The 13,703-nt window shown below is 42.2% G+C and overlaps 1 protein-coding gene across 8 annotated transcripts in view; it reads left to right on the top strand.

Moving 5' to 3' along the window:
- The window catches only part of CSGALNACT1 (chondroitin sulfate N-acetylgalactosaminyltransferase 1), a 415,609-nt gene that overhangs the window by 118,455 nt on the left and 283,451 nt on the right, over nucleotides 1-13,703 (top strand). The window lies entirely within an intron of this gene.

Raw genomic sequence — 13,703 nt, forward strand, 5'->3', positions numbered from 1 at the left:
TGTAGGTGCACGGGTAGAGGGAGAGTCTTGGTTCACACTCACAGATACCACCATGGTATCTGTGATTAATGGTGAGGAAGGCTGTGTCATATGGTCCATATCCTTTCTATCATATTTCCACCTATAGCTACTTTGTCAGTAATATAGAAACACCTTAGTACCATCATGAGAGGCACAAAAGGAAGGCTATTAGCCTGATTTTGTAGATAAGAAAGATCACTGGGCCAGGTTTATTAATAGGGAAGGACACCATGGCAACACATTACAATGACTTCCTAACCTCAAGTCACAGTCAAAGTTGAAAGCAAACCTGTGAGTGCTGCCTAGGAAGATCACACAATTGGAAGTAGGAGGTTTAGTTTCTCGGCCCAGGTCCGCAGTAAACAATTTATATTACTAAAAAAAAAAACTGACTTAACATCGTTGTGTCTTATTTCTTATTTTAAAATGGGAAATAAGAGTTAACTAAGTTTTTTGTTTCTTTTTTTTTTTTTTTTTTGAGACGGAGTCTCACTTTGTCACCCAGGCTAGACAGTGCAGTGCTGTGATCTCAGCTCACTGCAACCTCCGCCTCCTGGGTTCAAGTGATTCTCCTGCCTCAGCCTCCTGAGTAGCTGGGACTATAGGCACGCGCCACCTTGCCCAGCTAAGTTTTGTATTTTTAGTAGAGACAAGGATTCACCATGTTGGCCAGGCTGTTCTCAAACTCCTGACCTCGTGATCTGGCCCCTCTTTGGCTTCCCAGAGGCCTGGGATTTCAGACCTGAGCCACCGCATCCAGCCCCTAAGTTATTTTAAAAATTTTGATGAAATACACTGAACAGGAAATTTACAGTGTTAACGGTGTTTAAGTGTACAATTCAGTGGCAATAGGTAGATTCACATTCTTTTGTAACCATCAAGGCCATCCATTTCTAGAACTTTTCATCTTGCAAAATTGAAACTGTATCCATTAAACAAGAATTCCTGTTCCTCATTAACTATCTCCTGGCAACTGCAATTTTACTTTCTAGCTCGATGGACCTGACTACTTCAGGGACCTCATGTGACTGCCATCATATAATTTTTGCCCTTTAGTGATGGGCTTATTTTACTCAGCATCATATGCTCATGGTTCACTTGTGTTATAGCCTGTTTCCAAATTTCCTTCCTTTTTAAGGCTGAATAATATTCCACTTCATGATTAGAGCATTTTGTGTATCTCTTCATTTGTTGATGGACAGTTGGGTTGTTTCCACATTTTGGCTGTTGCAGATAATGCTACTATGAACATGGGTGTACAGAAATCTCTTTGAGATCCTGCTTTCAATTCTTTTGGATATACACTTGGCCCTGTGGGTTCTGCATCTGTGGATTCAACCAACTAACCAACTATGAACTGAAAATATTTGAAAAATAACAGTGAGTCATTAAAAAACTAAAAATAAAAAACGAGGCTGGGCGTGGTGGCTCATGCCTGTAGTCCCAGCATGGGAGGCCAAGGCAGGCAGATTGCTTGAGCGTGAGACCAGACTGGGTAACATAGTGAGACCTCATCTCAAAAAAACAAAGCAAACAAAAAAAAAAAAAAAGAAAGAAAAGAGAAGAAAGAAAGAAAAAAAATACACTGCAACAACTCTTTACATAGCCTTTCCATTGCGTCAGGCATTATGAGTAATCTAACCTAGGTCACATGCAAATCCTATGGCATTTTATAGAAGAGACTTGTGCATTCAAGGATTTTGGTATCTGTGGGGAGTCCTGGAACCAGTCCTCCATAGATAATGAGGGATGATTGTATACTTAGAAGTGAAATTGCTGGATCATATGGTAAATCAATGATTTTTTTTTGTGGGATATCCATTCTCTTTTCCATAGCAGCTGCACCATTTTGCATTCCTACCAGTGATTCACAAGAACTCCAATTTCTCCACATGTTTGCTAACACTTGTTATTTTCTGCTTTTAAAAAAACAGTAGCCATACTGCTAAGTGTGAGGTACAGAGGTAAGTTTTAAAGCAGTATCAGTAGTGCTTCCAGATTAACTTCTTTGAGAAACGCTGCTCCTCTGCTTAATTCTTGTGCCTTATTGAGCAAGTTACCTTAGCCTGTGAGCCTCCATGTCCTCTTCTGTACAATGTAAATGTCTGTAAAGAAGGATTGTTATGGGTATTAATGAGAGAGTAGTTTATGCGATGTGCTTATTCAAGTATTAATTTTATTTTCCCATAAGAGCAAAAGCATGAACAAGTGTGCATTGTATTCATAGTTAAAATTCTCAATGTTCATAGCTGTTGGTTTCCTCCCATATCCTAACCCCAAACACAATGTTTCCAAAGTGTATGGTGGAAAGAGCATTGGTTCTGGGACCGGAAGGCAAGAAACTGAAATCCAGCTTTCTGACCTTCTGGTTGAGGGACCTTGGACAAATTTCTTATTTTTTAAAAATCTGTATGAAGGGCATATCAAGGGGACCTCATGGGACTGGTTTGTCCAGTGACTTCTCCCTGCTTCCCCAGCAGCCTTCTCACTTCCCATTCACTCTTCAGCTCCCGCAGTGGAGCTCCCATGAGTACCACTGTGACCCTTTTCACCATGACTTTCTAATTGACAAATCCGAGGATACACTTACTTGAATTTTTGGCAGCATTTCAGTGTTTACTTCTCTATTCTTGATCTTCCTCCTTGCTTCCTGGGACACCATCTCCTTCCCCTTTGGATAGCTCTCTTTCACAATCGTATTTCTCATCCTCTTCTAATTCACCCTACCCTCTCTGGGTGGGACGTTATCCACCACCTCTCTCTAATGACTTTCCAATCTCTTTCTTGGCCTCTTTTTCTGAACTTGAGTCCTCTTTACCACTGCCTCCTGATCTCCTTCAAGTCCACATGTCCCACAGTGAACTCATTGCCTCTGACTCTGCTCGGTCCCAGCAAGGGCCCTGAAGCCACTGGACCCACAGCATGGAGCTTGCTGGGTGCCGTGTACGGGGGCGGGGCTCTGGGCTACTCACTCCCTAACTCCCCAGCTAGCGTTTGGTCCAGTCTCTAGATTTTTCCAGCCATTTATCTTGCTTTTCTTCTGTTTTAGCTCTGCCCAGCCGTGGGATTTGGTGCCCAGTCATCTTACAAGGGGAACGGCCAGACCTTCCCCAGGTGCTAACGTGACTTGTGGTTCTGTCTGGACATTCTTCCTGAACGGCCCTGTACTGTTCTTCTGCCTGAATTTCCATCACGGTGATCAGCCCCACTGTTCATCATCTGCCAAAGCCATAGACCTGGGTATCATTCTGGACTCCTTCTTGACCCTCTTGCTTGCAACCCTCAGTTCAGGGTCAGTAAGACCATGAAACTGCCTCTATGGCTCCCAAGTGCTCGCCTCTGTTGTGTCTTCACTACCATTTTTCCTTTTCATGGTGGTCATCTCTCTCCATTGCTATTGCCTCTTATTCGGTCTCTTTGTCTCCATCCGTCCCTCTTTCTGGCCATCCTCCACTCTCCTGCTAGATCTGACAATGCTCTTACCTACTTGAAACTCACACTTCCTGTTCTTATGGGAATAAAGGAGAAATTCCTATGGATGGCACACACAGGCCCTCTGCCATCTGCCCTTACCATCTTTACCTCCTGCCTTGCAACCCCTCACATGTCACTTTTGAGCTACACCAAATCACGTGGGGTTGCTTTCCATGCTAGTATTCATTGGCATGCGTGTTTTCTGTCTGGGAGGCTCTGCCTGTACTTTGTCTTTCTAGGAAATGCCCACTCAGCGTTTAAGATTCAGCACCGTCTAAGCTTTCTCTGTTACAGTGAGAACAGTCAACGCTGTGTGTGGTTCCTGTGTACCGGCCACTGTTCTAGATGGTCCACGTGAACTCGTGTGCTGAATCCTTGCAACAACCCTGTGTGGTACCTGTAGGTAGCCACCATCACTATCCCTCTCATTTGACAGTTGGGAAACTGAGGCATAGAGAGGCTGAATATCTCGCTCGGAGTCACACAGCTAGCAAGTAGCAAGCTGGGGTCTGAAACTGGGGAGCCCCATTCTAGAGTTTGGGTTCATAACCACTGTAGCAACTGTGGTTTTTCAGCCAGCACTTCCCTGCCCCCATCCCTCTTTATGTACATCTCCATCGTGGCGTTTCATATGCCCTGTTCCAATTACGTATTAATTGTTGTTCTCTCCTGCTAAACAGTGAGCCCCTTGAGGGCAGGCCTGCCTTTAATTCATGCTTATATCCCTGGAATGAAGAGTTGGTTGTTTTCAGTGTGCATGACTTAAAAAAAAATGACACACATTATCTTGCTTTACTATAAGATACTACAGTGGTGTTTAGGGCAAATTGCATAAAATGTAAGTTGGATTGGGGACAGAATCTTTTTCACATTGTCGGGTTCCCCAAAGTCCTGATGGCAGTAACCTAGACTGCTGGATGTCTAATTATTCATGATGTCCTGGAGAAAGGCAGAATTCAGCCATAGCCATAAGCATTCCTGCCTGTACAATTTTTTTAAAAAGACGATTTGTAGGACTATGTCTTCATATATGTTTTTGCTACTGGTCTTGGGTCTTTAAAGTCTTTAAAAATTTATATTCAGAGTGTTTTCCTGTTCAATTTTTATTTGATTAAGAAAGAACTATAAATAAACCTTAACAATACCATTGTTTTTCATGAGCGCTAATGGCTTTGTGACAGGATGATGGCTTCTGTAGTGTAGTGTTTGATTTTTTCTTCCTCCAATGTTATTTGGCTGGATCATTTAGAAATATTACAAAATCTCCCGCACTGAAGGAGAAAGCTTTTGACTCCACAAACTCTTAAACATGTGCATGATATCACATGAAAGCTTAGTAACTTTTGGAGGCCTTTCTAAATTACCCACGTTCCTTTGTCTTGACATTGTTGCTTTTCTCTTAAATTCACAATCTCTACCCCAATCTGCAGTGCAGCCTCTAAAATGATGTTAGAAATCTAAACTCCTTGTTGTTATTTCATCATGCTTTAATTTTACTTTGAATTAAAATATGCATTTCTTAGGTTATTTTCCTGGAGTCAATTGGAGACTTTTAGGCTTAGAAGTGATATTTGACAATATTTAGTCCAACTTCCTTGTTATAGAGGGAAGAAGTTGAGGCTGGGAGAGAGATTGTGAAATGATCTCTGGCCACACAGCTAATTAGTGGCAGAGTAGAGATAAAACCCAGGATGAGGCCCAAAGGCTAAAATTTGCTATTTGAGTTATTTCCCCCTCATAGGCTTTCAGAAATGAAACCATCCAGAAACGAATGGGAAGACCTAAGGAAAGTCCAAGTTTTATTTTATTAATTAAGGTCTTGCAATTCAAATTATTTCCAATTCTGTAGAAGCTTGAAATGAAGTTAGTGGTTTTAGAAAAATAATAACAATGCACTGTGAAAATATATTGAATTTCATATTGATGTGAAATTATATAGGGAGATTTTGTTGAAGCTTAACATTATTGTGAACAATGTTGGGTGCTGTTCAAATACTAGAATCTCTCAGCATCCAAATACAAAGTGAGCAGAGGAGGAGTGAGCTATAGATGGGGGGGCCTGTGCTGGCTCATGACCCCTCAGCATCTGTCTCTGGGGCTTGTTGACTGGAAAGGGTCTGGGCTGTTTTACAGACATGGGGCCTCTGTGTGCCATCTTTGCTGCACAGGCAGCATGGAACAAACTTTTGGGGACCTTATGCATTAGTGCATTGGATCATTTTAGAAGATAACCTGCAATATTGGACCTGTTTCTTTTCTTTCTTCTTTTTATTAAGGTGCTTTACCTTCAGGTAGCTGCCTGCATTTCCTTAAGGGCAAACTGGGAATAGCTGAGCAACTAAAGAAGGGCTCAGAAGCCCATATTAAGGTAGTTGATCAATTCTAGAAGTTTATTTAACATTTAAGGGAACCCATGCCCTTTCCTATTCTAGAAGACCTCATGAGCACTAACTGAGTATTTCCAGAAGCTGTAGTGCAGTATGCAACATGTATAAATATAGTGTGTGTAGGCTTAGGAAAGCCATGGCGTTTGCCAGTCCTGGCTCCAATCTTAAGTCAGCAACACTGCTATCTTCACTATGTGCAATTTTCTCTGTTTTGTTTAACTTTTTAACTTTTCGAAAAATTAATTAAAGGAATTGAGCTTTCTAAGGTTGGTTGTTAAGGATAATTCAACAATTTATTTTGGAATGTGAGACTTCAAATGAGGGCAAATCTCTCTACAGAACAAGAAGCTTCCAGGGAGGACTGTCATTATACTGTACTTACTACACTTACGTGGGTAGCTGCCAAAAGCATAATCATTTTCTGGAACACTGTGTTCTTGCTTTAGTTTGTACATCTGTTGTATCTTTGTAGCCAAAAGGAAGTGGAAAGTTGTGAAAATATCAGGTGAGTTTGGGCCAGTTATTTCAAGTCACAAACTTCCTTTTGCCTGATTAACTTAAATATCCACTTAATGTTATACGGTTGCTCCAGGAAACATTTTTAAGTAGAAAATATGTATTGAGATCCTCAGAGTGTGTGTTAACTTATTATGGCAAAAACTGTAATTACTTTTGCACCAACCTAATAGTTACCGAGTTCAAGAAGGGGAAGGTAGCAGATACCAGTGGAGACTCGCTTGTCCAGAGAGAGCTGGAGTTAGGTGATTATTGAGTTTGGGTGGTCAGGGTTTGGGCTGGTGTCAGGGCACAGGTGCATGAACTGGTATCAAAACTGATTGATCACAAACAGGTAACAGCTAAAGCTCTGTATGTGAACAGGGGCTCCCCATAGACAGGTCCAGAGAAAATCTTGGATAGGGAGCTGAGTCAGTTGGGTGGGCCTCAGGTAAGGCGTGATCAAGATTGAAGACATGAGAGGAGGATGCATTAGTCATGGCCCATGCAATAAAATAAGATCACTTTAATATAAGTACTTAATTACAAAGATCTTTAGAAGATGTGAACAGCCAAATAGGAGTGATAAACTCACCCAGATATTAACAGTAGCAGGAAACCATTACTATGACAAAGGCTGGTAGAACAGAGAGAGGATGGTGCCACCACAGGTGAAGAACTGGATCTGCATGGGGGTGTTCAGAAGCACCTGGGACTGTAGAGGGAAGGTCTGTCTGCTGGGAGTTGGAATCATGGAGAAGAAAAAGCCACTACTGGAGATATCACCCCAAGCAGAGAAAAGAAGGGGAGGAAATTCTCTGGCTTCCTCTCATCCTCCAGTCTTCCACTTCAACCCAGCTGGAGCCAGTTGGCAAATGAGCCTGGAAAAGGTAGTTCGCAGATGAAGGGTAGGGAATGAGTCAAAGAGCAAATAGGCAAATGACTGGCACATAGGCACAAGGCTGGGTCAGGGATGGAGCGAGACTCCTGGCAGGTGTGCTGGTGGGGGCTGATGGCCTCATGGATTTCACGCAGGTAGCAGATCAAGCCTGCGAGAATGTTGAAGACCTCAGAGCATCAGACGCATTGCATCTTCCCAGCCTTCTGCCAGTGCCCTCATCTGCCCGAGAGCCCTTCCTGTCCCAGGTGACAGTGCTTATTCTCCAGCCTGCTGGAAGCTCAGCCAGATTCTGGGGAGGTTAAGGATCTAGGCACTCTTTTTTAGGTTTCTATTGCCACGTGAAGTCACAACAGCTAGACTTTTGACCAGAGCTCCACAAAACCCTCTTGAAATTGTTGAAACATTCTGGAAGAAAGATGGAAAACTCCATTACCATGATTATAAAATAAAGTTCTGCATTAAAAAAGTTCATTTTGTGCCTTTATGTCCTGGATGGCCACAGAAGCAACAGCCTTGTGAGTTAGTCACATAAATTTTTAGCCACGAATGAGGACATCTTCTGTTCCTTGTCCCACTTCCTGTCACTCAATAAAGAAAAATGATCATTTTCATCCTCCCCATCATCATCATCACCATCTATCTCCCTTGCCATGAGCGTAGACATTGAACACACCAAGTAGAACATTGTGTTATCTGCATTGCAGAGAAGGGAGGAGCTATTTGTTACACTGGTAACTATGCTTTAAGACAGTAGCTCAGTGGTTCTCCAACTTTAGCATGAATCAGAAGCACCTGAAGGGCATGTAACATTGCAGGAGGCTCCCCCAGCCCCTTAAGTTCTCCCACTCCATTTTTGTTTTAGTAGGTGATATGGTTTGGCTGTGTCCCCACCTAAATCTCATCTCTAATTCTGACCCCTATAATTCCCGTGTGTCGAGGGAGGGATCAGGTGGGAGGTGATTGGATCATGGGGGCTGTTCCTCCATGCTGCTCTCGTGATAGTGAGTGAGTTCTCAGGCTGTCTGATGGGTTTCTAAAGCAGTTTTCTCTACTCTTTGTTGCTCTTTCTCTTCTGCTGCTTTGCAAAGAACTGTGTGTTTGTTTCCCTTTCTGCCATGATTGTAAGTTTCCTCAGGCCTCCCCAGTCGTGAAGAACTGTGAGTCAATTAAACCTCTTTTCTTTAGAAATTACCCAGTCTTGGGCAATTCTTTGTAGCAGTGCGAAGACGGTGTAATACAGTAGGTCTGGGTGGGGGCTGGAGATGTGCATTTCTCACAAATTTCCAGATGGTGCTGTTGCTGCTAGCCCAGCGACACACTTGGAGAGTCACTACTTCAGTGTGTGGCTCTTACAGTGTTCCAGACCCGTATGGTTAGCTCCATCTTACAGCAGAGGAGCTGAGGCTTAAAGAGGCTGAGTCACTAGTTCACAACCACATGGCTAGGAAGCAGGCATGGAATGTCACGGCTTGGGTCAGCTGTTGATGTCCCCTAGGCCGTCTGTGAATGAAAGTCAAGCCTGCATTATCATCAGGGCTGTGGAGCTGCAGGACTGGGTGCTGCCCCACTCAGTGGGCCAGGCAGTTAACCACCTGTGGAGTTAGTTGTTTGGTCTAACAGGCCTAGTGATTTTCTTAAGTTCTTTTGTAATAAGAAAGCAATTGGTGTTTTTTGTTTGTTTGTTTGTTGTTGTTTTAAGAAATTGGGCCCTGTTTGATTAGTGGTATTTTCCCTTTTGGTCCAAATGACCCTGGTGGCTGAGGTTGGCTGTGCTGTGAGAAGCAGTGAGATCTAGAAGCCCTGCTCAGCGGTGTTTGGGAGGAGGCCTATGCGTGGCTGGCTGAACTCTATGGGGAACTTCTCAGGAACCCAGCTTGACCCCTTTCCTCACCGCCTGCTGCCTGGAGCATTACCCCCACACTCAGGCCTATCTGTTTTCTTCTTAGGGTGTGGCCTCTTGCCTTGCCTGACATTTCATTTTATGATAAGCCACGGAGAGTTTTATTTGCGTTTTCTTCTTTTCTTTGAGACAAGGTCTCTCTCTGTTGTCCAGGCTTGAGTACAGTGATGGAATTGCCACTCACTGCAGCCTTGAACTCTTGGATTCAAGTAATCTTTCTCTCTAGGGCTTCCTAAGTGCTGGCATTACAGACATGAGCCACAGTGCCCAGTGCCATGGAGATTTTTAATAAGGCAATCTTTATTAATGGTTGCTGTGGTCATTGCCAGTGACCTTCACAGAGTAGTGAAATCTTTTGCTTATCCCTGATCTGAGACATCTTATCAACAAACTCTAATTTCCCAAATTACCCACTGAGCAAAATAGTCCTTAGGAAGACCTAAGCTTGGAGGATACGGTGGGATAACACACCCCCTCTTTCCATGCGGAGTTTCAATCACATATTATTAATTCAGAGTATCGTTATTGCTCTACCTGCAAACTGCAAATGTGAATTCCAGCCGTGTATTTTTAAACAGCTCTATTATGATCAAGCAAATTTGAACCCCTCATGTAGTTTATTACAAGTGGGCTTTGGTTATAGAGGAAAATATGTTTTATATATGGTTTCTATTTTTTCATTTTTGGTAAGCTGTAGTGAAACTCTGAGTTAGGAGAAAGGTGAGCTATTTTACTATTTAATAGTTCTGTATATCACACTTGTGGTAGCTTTTGTCGGTTTTTTTCTTAGCAGAAACAGAGCGTTAAGGCCCAAAGTAAAGATATCTAAGTCCTGGGAGCGGGATGATATTAGAAATACTGATGAATTTATAATAATATAGAGAATTAATCTGGATAATGAAGATTTTAAAATAGCATTACTTGGCTATAAATGCAGTTAATGTTGCCTTCTGGAAGGAAAAGAGGTAAAATTGTATCTTCTGTTACATCACCAATTGATTTCAAAAGTATTCATGTATTAATTGCCCACTCAATATTAGGAAATGTATTAGAATATAACTGCTTTGAACCTTTTCCAAAAAAGTTTTATCCAGATTCTAGTAAATTTATACCTGCAGTTGTCTCTACAATATAGTGTTTTATTTGTTGAGTTCTGTTAAAATTTCAAATCTTCAAAATTAGTTTGAAGCTCTAATTGGCTTTAATGATTAGTTATTCCTGAATTGGGCATCATTTCATCTAAAGATGCAGAAAAGAGACTCTGATCAGGCATTGGCGGTTGGTTTTTAAAAGGTGGCTTGAGCAGGAACAAGAAAATAGCATAGTGCAAAAAAGCAGATTGTTAATATCAGGTTACTCCACGTCACTTTCCTTGTAAGGGTTCAAGCACAGGGGACTTCTTTATGCTGAAGCTTGCTGTTTGGGGATTTAACTAGCATCTCTCTCTCGATTTCTCAGGTCAGATAAATAGCTTAGTTTTGGTTTGGTGACGTGGAACTTTAGCATGAGTGACTCTACTTTGGTCAGATCTGTTGGAGCCTAGAGCAGGCAGGAGCTCAGTCTAAATCAATGGCCTCCTATAAATCTTAATAGTTTCATACATAGAAAATTCTCAGAGTCTTTCTCGTAGAATTCTTAAGCAGAAGCCAGAATGTTTTATAGTCGTGTATATCAGTTATTTATTGCTGTGTAGCAAACCTCTACAAAACAGTGGCTCAAAACAACAGTCAGGTATTGAGTTCGGAAATAGGCAACTTGGGCATGGCTTGGTATGGAAGGTTTCTGTTCCATGCAGTGTCAGCTGGGACCGTTCAGGGGGCTGGAGAATCCTCTTCCAAGATGGCTGCTCAAAAGACTGTTGACCAGAGCTCATTTGGGGTCCAGGGCCGGGGTCCTGGTTCATCTCCAAATGGCCCTCTTCATGTAGGACACTCCATGGGCTGCCTGGACTTTGTCATACCATGGTAGCTGGGTTCTAAGAGTGACTGTTCCAGGAGAACCAGGTGGAGAACTATAATAGTCTTTTATGACAAAGTCTTGGAAGGCACATGGCATCGCTACTGCTGTGCTGTACTCGTTCGCCCAGATGGCAGAGGAGGGGGCAATAGGAGATAGATTAAGAGGAGAATCAAAGATTTTGGTATGTTTTAAAACTGCCATAATCCATTAGAAGCCTCTCATTAACATTTACCCTAGCCAAACTGTGCCTTCTAAATGAAAGACTGATCACTTGTTGCTAAGGTGAGACTGCACTGTTATCCATAATTATGTGGACATGCATGGCTGCACATCCAGATAGGAATCAATTTTGTCCCAGTTAGGCGAGTGCTGAGCAGTGTTCATTATCTTCGGACTGTGGTGGATGTGGAGGAGGTTGTCAAGGGCAGTTCTGTTGGGATGGTAGGGATGGAAGTCAGACTGCTGGGCTGCTGGGAACAACTGGGAGAGGATGATGTGGAAGCAGCAGGTGTAGACGATGCTCTCAGAATGCTTAGCTGAGAGAAGAAAGAGGGAGAAGGATACAGTGGGCTGAGAGAGCTTTCATATTCCTATCTATTTTATCAGCTTTTTCTTTTTTTTTTTTTTTATAAAGATGAGAGAATAGAAGGAAGGGAAGGAGTCAGTTGAAAATACAAGGTGGCATTGTTTCTATCATGTATGTGACATAATTTCTTTTCTGGATTTTAAGTGCAGGGGTGCTGGCACAGCACATATACAATGGACACTGGTTAAACATTTGCTTTAGAACAAAGGAATTCCACCTGTAGAAAAATGTCACTTAGCAATTGCCCACCACCTGCGTGACCCGTTTCGTTCCCCTTCAGGGTGTGGCCAGTTGTCTACCATTTTGTTTTACATTAGACCAAAGAGATTTTTTTACAGAATCAACCTCCCATGGGAATGGATGCTGCAGCAACCCTGGTGACGTCCCTATAGGTACCAATTGTTCTCCTCACCCTAATCTCAAAGATCTTACCAATCAACTCCATCTATTTCCCTAAATTACCCATTGAGGAAAGCAGCCCATAGGAAGACACAGGGCTTCAAGAAGGCCCCACCGATGTCTCCAGGGACCAAATACTGATCTAGTCAGAGAGTTGTTCACTCTGGGGGTGTCAACCGGCCATGTGTAAAATGGGAAATGAACACCTACTTCAGAGGGATGTTTTGAGAGGAGGGCTGTGAGATTGATGACTCCTATAAAGTAGATTCTAAACGGTAAATTGTACCTTGCAAACCACAACATGGATATAAGAAACTGATTATTTGTCATCCTGTAGGTCAGTGGCTCTTTATGTGTTATCAGAAACTTGATTCTTTTTCCTTTGAGGGTCATACAGTATCTGCTTCAGTCACTTTTGTATTTACTGACTTCTACAAGAAATTGGCATGGAAGTGTCAGCCATTGAAAAATTGCAATAATTTTTGCTTCATGATCTACAGTTGTAATGGACATAGTAATAATAGTACTGTCTTTTTGTAGTCTTTTCCTTTCTGAGGAGTAAAGACTAGAGACTAGAGCTGATAATAGGTGAGTGGAATTTCATTTCTGGAACTGCATGTCTTTAAAAGGCAAATTTTTTCTGACACGTGAGAAATGGTTGATATTTCAGGAATTATATTAGTGTGGTAATGGACCAAGGCATACAACATGGACAGAGTAACATAATCCAGTTTATAGTTTGTGCTAATTAACTTCTATATGAAAAGAACTTCCATTTTAGTTAATTTCATTTTTTTTAGTAATTTGCGTCACATCTGTACAGCATTGTACATTGAGATTATTGTGATATGCACATATATAATATATTTTAGCGGGGCATCTCTTTTGGGGCAGCTATACTCTTTTTCTAAAGCAAAACTTCCGATGGGTCAGAGGATGAGACATTGATTACCTAAGTTTTTCTACATAGTAGTGGAAGTGTGTGTGTTTAAGTGATCATAGATAGAGATTGATGGTTAAATGTCTTGCTGAGGAATTTGTCAAGAGGTTGATAGGATGCCCAACTAGAGGAAAAGCTCATTGGTGGTTTTGAGGCCTCAATGATGTATTGACTGCCTTGTGGTAGAACAAACATCACAAATACACTGTCATACTGTGCACGTTTTTTGCAGTTCTTAATGCAAACAAGCCCCAAGACCATGAATAGATCCAAACCGCAATCATAACATTTAAGTTACACAGGGCGTTTGAAAAACAGATCTTTGTTGCTTGCGTTTCCTAGCATATGGGCGTCTATATTGTGTATGATTTGGTCCTGATGGAAAGCTCTGTGCCAAGGCTGAGAGGGAGCCGTTAGGTTAAACTGTTGGCCATGGAGTCAGAGAAGGAGAGAGAGATGTGACCCACCAGAAGTCCTATCTCTAGTCCAGTAACCATGATGATTCTGTGACATCGCCTGTTATTTTCCCAGGGCAGTTACAGGATGGATGGTATCCCTCTCTGGGGTTGTTCTGAATGTTCCCTTCTGAGGTTGTTAAATTTCTGAATGTTCCCTGCCTGTGCGCCTTGTGTTCTTTTATC

Source organism: Symphalangus syndactylus, chromosome 1, assembly GCF_028878055.3.
Source record: "Symphalangus syndactylus isolate Jambi chromosome 1, NHGRI_mSymSyn1-v2.1_pri, whole genome shotgun sequence".
Classification (NCBI taxonomy): domain Eukaryota; kingdom Metazoa; phylum Chordata; class Mammalia; order Primates; family Hylobatidae; genus Symphalangus; species Symphalangus syndactylus.